The following is a 5,964-nucleotide window of genomic DNA, read 5'->3' on the forward strand; positions in this document are numbered from 1 at the left end:
GCAAATGGAGCTGAGTAATCTGGTTGATTTTCTTCAGGCGCAACTGATGCAGTTGCCCTGACTTCTTCAGTTTCTTTAGGTGCACCACTAGTGGATGCCCTGGCAATTTCTTCAGCGGCTGGAATGGGATCATCAGCCTTGGAACTAGCATTTTCATCAGCAGTCTGAACTTCATCAGCGGTGCTGGCATGTTCTTTAGTCGGCTCAGCCGAGGCTTCAGCCTGAGGAATTTCATGTTGCGTTGAGGCTGCAACATTGGTGAATTTCTTCGTCAGGTTGACAAATCTGACCTTGGCCCCTTGCCAATCAGCATAATAAGCATCGAAGTTTTTGCTGAGGTCTTGAATTTCAGTCTGGACCTTGAGAAGTTCTTCAGGTGTCATTTTGACAATGTTTTTCTTCAGGAACTTCTCCTTTCTGTATTGAGCTTTCTTGATCTCTCTTGCCTTTTTAAACTTCCATTTCTCTTCAGTGATGAAATAGGTCAACATATGACTTTGTCCAGGAGTCAGATGAAAATCAGGCATTGGGGTGTTTGGATCCTTGTGCCAGAAATCAATATAATCGAGGATTTTCCTCGGATCCAACAGAAGTGGCACAGATGTGCCTTTGGCTCTAGCGGCCTTCACCTGTCTGTCTCTGATGATTTCTGCGAGTTCATCATCAGAACCTTCATCATCAGATGGCACATGGAATGCGACCTATTTCTTCTTCGGACTTGGCCGAGGACCTTGTCCAGCTGTTGCTTTGGTCTTCAGCAGAGTCGGGCCAGATGATGAAATAGGTGCAGCTGAGGAACTTGCTGAGACACCAGAGGCAATCGAAAAACCAGCAGTCCTTTGACATGTAGTCAAATTCACAGGAGCTGAGGACTTTGTCGGAACTGCTGAGGACTTGGGTGGAGCAGGAGCAGCGTGAGGAATTTGTCGTGAGGGTGCTGCTGAGGAACTTGGCCGTGAGGGCGCTGATGGTGAAGCACTTGGCTTACGAGCAGGCTTCTTTGGCATGGATTTCCTCGGTTGGACCGAGGCCTCAGTAGCAGTGGCAGTGGCAGAATCCTCATTGAATTTCTTCACTGCCTCCTTGGCTTGTCTTGCCAATTTAGCTTGGCGCTTAGGCCATTCTTCAGGAAAGTCCTCACCACGTTTGATGCTGGTGGGATCAGCTACTTGGCCAGGTGCCAATGGAGCTCTTGGCCATGGAGGATTGAGGGCGAATTTCTTCATGTACTTTGGAGTTACATATCTGTATTCCCTCCATTCCCTTGCCCATCTCCGTTCAATGTTCTGAATGCGCACCTTGCGCTGATTTTTGTTTTCTTTGCCGTATTTTGCTTCATCAGGTGTGCAATAGTCAGCATAAATTTCCTCAGGGATCTCAAACGCAGTCATAACCTCGGGTTTCTTTCCTCCCTTCTGCGGCTTCTTACCGTCTGCCATATTTTTCAGTTGAGGAATTTGAACAATTGAGTTCTCTGATGAAGTATGCAGTTTTTCTTCGAGGAACACTGCAAATGAGGTAAGTTGATGAGAACCTAGTGATTCAGCAGCAGACATGAGTACCTGTGAACAGAGTACAGGTGCGAGGAATTTGGAGAGGTCATATGTGTTCTGAGAAGGTTTTTCGAAAAGAACAAGTTTTGAGGAATTTGACCAGATGAGCCTTGAAGAATTTCACTAAGCGATCATTGTCTTAGGTTCCAGAGTTGTATAGATCGAGGATCCACACAATTGAGGAATCTTGAGGAAAATCATAGGTTAGAGAAACGAATCAAGAGCATAGTTTGTTTGAGGTGTTCATATATGTGAAGATTTCAAGAATAAACACCTTTGAAGATTTTCAGGAAAGTTTGAGAATCAAAGTGAGTAATAAAAGTAACTTTTAATTACCCGAAATGAAGAACACGACGAACAGAGAAGAACAGATGGGAAGTTTGTCAGGTTAGATCTTCCTTGCCCTAACTCGGCGGAGGAAGACAGCTACGGCGGCGGGGAAGTGAAGATTTCCGCGGTCGGCATGAGTACGGCGGCGACGAGGTCGAGGCAGTGAAGCTCTTCCTCACCGGCGATGATGGAGTAGCGGTGGCGCTAGGGTTTGAGGAGCTCGAGCGGGAGAGAGATGGTCGAGCGGAGTAAATGAAGTGAGGAAGGGGAGAGGGGTATTTATAGACACAGTGAAAAACTGTTCGCTCGAAGATTTTGGACGAATGTGCCCCTGCCCTTTCTCCTTCACGCGACATGTGTCAACTAAGTACTGTGTAGTGGAGATCGTGTACGATCGTGGGTGAATAGAATAATGCATCGTGAGATGCGGAACAGTTTGAGCGGCAAAACCGAAAATTTGGATAAGATTTGTTTTAAAGTTTCGTTCGCAATTTCTTCAGCTGACAAGGACACAGTGAAGATTTTGAACGAGTTTCAAATAGAACGCACATGAAGAATTTGTGAATAGATTGGGTTGAGTATAGCATAGAGGGGGAAGGGTCTGATCACATTCACTTAGCAGAAAAAGCAACTTGAAGAAATAGCTATAAGTGAATGCTGTAGAGGACATAAACTGATATATGTTTATATAGCCAATGAAGAAAAATGAAGGAACCAGTGAAGATTTTGAAAAGTTGAAGAATTTGAAAAACTGAAGAATTTCAAAACTGAGGAAAAACTCAAATTGAAGATTTTCAACTTTTTGTGGTGGCGTGACCCACCGTATAAGAATGATGATTTCAGACACCGCGTACAATTGTCGTAGGGTTCTGAGAATCAAATTCTTCATTAATTTCTTCACACTTAGAGTGTTATTCTTCATTGATTGAAGAAAAACATTTCTTCATGTGTTGCACATCTAAGTCATCAATTTTGTGTAAGTGTTAGGATGTGTGTCCTTTTCAAAGAACATTCGAAGATTCTAAGGTATTTAGCTCACACCGCAACTTGCTAAATCTCTTCTCATCCAAGGGCTTAGTGAAGATATCAGCTAGCTGTTCTTCAGTCTTCACGTGCTCGATGGAGATGTCGCCCTTCAACACATGGTCACGAAGAAAATGATGACGAATTTGAATGTGCTTTGTCTTTGAGTGCTGAACTGGGTTGTGAGCAATCTTGATGGCACTCTCATTGTCGCATAGGAGAGGCACATTCTTCACGTTGACTCCATAGTCCTTGAGTGTTTGCTTCATCCAAAGCAGTTGAGCACAGCACTAGCCAGCAGCAATGTATTCAGCTTCTGCAGTAGACAGTGATACGCAGTTCTGTTTATTCGAGGACCAACAGACCAAAGATCGTCCGAGGAAATGACAAGTGCCCGAGGTTGACTTGCGGTCCACACGATCACCAGCATAGTCAGAGTCGGAATATCCAATGAGATCAAAGACAGAGCCCTTGGGGTACCATAATCCTAGTTTTGGTGTGTGAGCTAGATATCGAAGAATATGCTTCACAGCCTTATGGTGTGATTCCTTCGGTGCAGCTTGAAATCGGGCACACATGCAAACACTAAGCATTATATCTGGCCTAGATGCACATAAGTACAATAAAGAACCAATCATGGAGCCGTATACCTTGTGATCAAAGTCAATACCATTTTCATCGGTGCCTAGATGGCCTTTTGTGGGCATAGGAATTTTGACGCCTTTGCAATCTTGCATGCCGAATTTCCTTAGTACATCTTTGAGGTATTTCTCCTGAGATATGAATATGCCATTGCGCTATTGACGAATTTGAAGACCTAAGAAGAATTTCAACTCTCCCATCATAGACATTTGATATTATTCACTCATCATATAGGCAAATTCATCACTATAACGTTGGTCAGTACAGCCAAAGATAATATTATCAACATATATTTGGCACACAAACAGTTCACCATCATAAGATTTAGTAAAGAGAGTAGGGTCGAGTGAACCGGGTGTGAAGCCATTCTTCACGAAGAATTCCTTCAATGTATCATACCACGCCCGAGGGGCTTGCTTGAGGCCATAGAGGGCCTTATTAAGTTTGAAGACTTTGTCAGGATTCTTTGGATCTTCAAAACCTGGGGGTTGAGCAACATATACTTCTTCCTCAAGCTTACCATTGAGGAATGTACTTTTCACATCCATTTGATATAAGATGATATCATGATGATTAGCATAAGCAAGTAATATGCGAATAGCCTCAAGTCTAGCAACAGGTGCAAAAGTTTCATCGAAATCAATTCCTTCAACCTGTGTGTAGCCTTGAGCTACTAGTCATGCCTTATTCCTTACCACAAGGCCATTTTCATCTTGCTTGTTGCGATAGATCCACTTTGTGCCAATGATATTATGCTTGCGAGGATCTGGATGTTTGACCAGTTCCCAGACATTGTTGAGCTCGAACTGATGTAATTCTTCTTGCATAGCCTGAATCCACTCCGGCTCCAAAAATGCTTCATCTACCTTAGTGGGCTCTGTGATAGAGACAAAAGCATAGTGCCCACAAAAGTTAGATAAATGTGAAGCTTTTGAGCGTGTGAGAGGACCTGGCGCTTCAATGTCATCGATGATCTTGTCAACTTGTACTTCTTTTGCAATGCGAGGATGAGCTGGTTGACGTCGAGGTATTTGATCATTTTCCTCAGCACCATTGTCTTCATCATTATCTTCAGGTGCGTCAGCTCGACATTCTTCGCATACTGGAATGAATCCTTCAGCAAGTTCTTCAGTAGGAATGACATCCTCAGTTGCCTTGAACTTGATAGAATCTTCGGGTGCTGGTTCATCTAACACAGAAGGTAGGTGCTCTCTTTGTGAGCCATTAGTTTCATCGAACCGCACATCTACAGTTTCAACAATCTTGTGAAGAGCGATGTTGAAGACTCTGTAGGTGTGCGAGTCCTTTCCGTAACCAAGCATAAAACCTTCATGTTCTTTCGGTGCAAACTTAGAATTGTGGTGAGCATTTCTAATCCAACATCTAGCACCGAAGACTTTGAAATAACTCACATTGGGTTTCTTGTCAGTGAGGAGTTCATAGGCCGTCTTCTTGAAGAATTTGTGAAGATATACTCTGTTGATGATGTGGCATGCAGTATCAATTGCATCAATCCAAAAACGATGAGGCGTTTTGTCTTCATCAAGCATAGTGCGAGCCATCTCAACAAGAGTTCTGTTCTTGCGCTCCACGACGCCATTTTGCTGAGGAGTATAAGGAGCAGATAACTCATGAGTAATACCAAGTTCATCAAGACAGTCATCAAGACCGGAATTCTTGAACTCGGTTCCATTGTCACTTCTGATGTGCTTGATCTTCACACCAAAGTTGGTTGAAGCCCTCGAGGAAAATCGTTTGAAGACTTCCTGCACTTCGTGTTTGTAAGTAACAATGTGTACCCATGTGTATCGAGAGTAATCATCAACAATGACAAAACCATATAGAGATGCAGCATTAGAGAATGCTGAGTAATGATTTGGTCCGAAGAGGTCCATGTGAAGCAATTCGAATGGACGAGTAGTGGTCATGATAGTCTTCGCTGGATGCTTGGCCTTGGTCATTTTTCTAGCTTCACAGGCTCCGCATAAGTGATCCTTGAGGAATTTGACATTTTCAATGCCAATGACATGCTTCTTCTTCACAACCGTGTGCAAATTTCTCATGCCTGCGTGACCAAGTCGTCGATGCCATAGCCAGCCTTCTGAAGCTTTTGCAAGTAGACACACGGGTGGTTGTGGTCCTGTAGAAATCAGCAATATACAAGTCTCCTCTCCTAAAGCCTTCGAAGACTTTGGAATTTTCAGCTTCCATAATCACGACACAGCGATACTTGCCAAAGACAACAACCATATCAAGGTCACAAAGCATTGAGACTGACATGAGGTTGTATCCTAAGGACTCAACAAGCATGACTTTGTCCATGTGTTTATCCTTAGAGATCGCAACCTTACCAAGACCCAATACCTGACTTTTGCCTTTGTCAGCAAAGATGATATGCTTCAGATGTGATGGTGAT

This window comes from Triticum aestivum, chromosome 1B, assembly GCF_018294505.1.
Source record: "Triticum aestivum cultivar Chinese Spring chromosome 1B, IWGSC CS RefSeq v2.1, whole genome shotgun sequence".
Classification (NCBI taxonomy): domain Eukaryota; kingdom Viridiplantae; phylum Streptophyta; class Magnoliopsida; order Poales; family Poaceae; genus Triticum; species Triticum aestivum.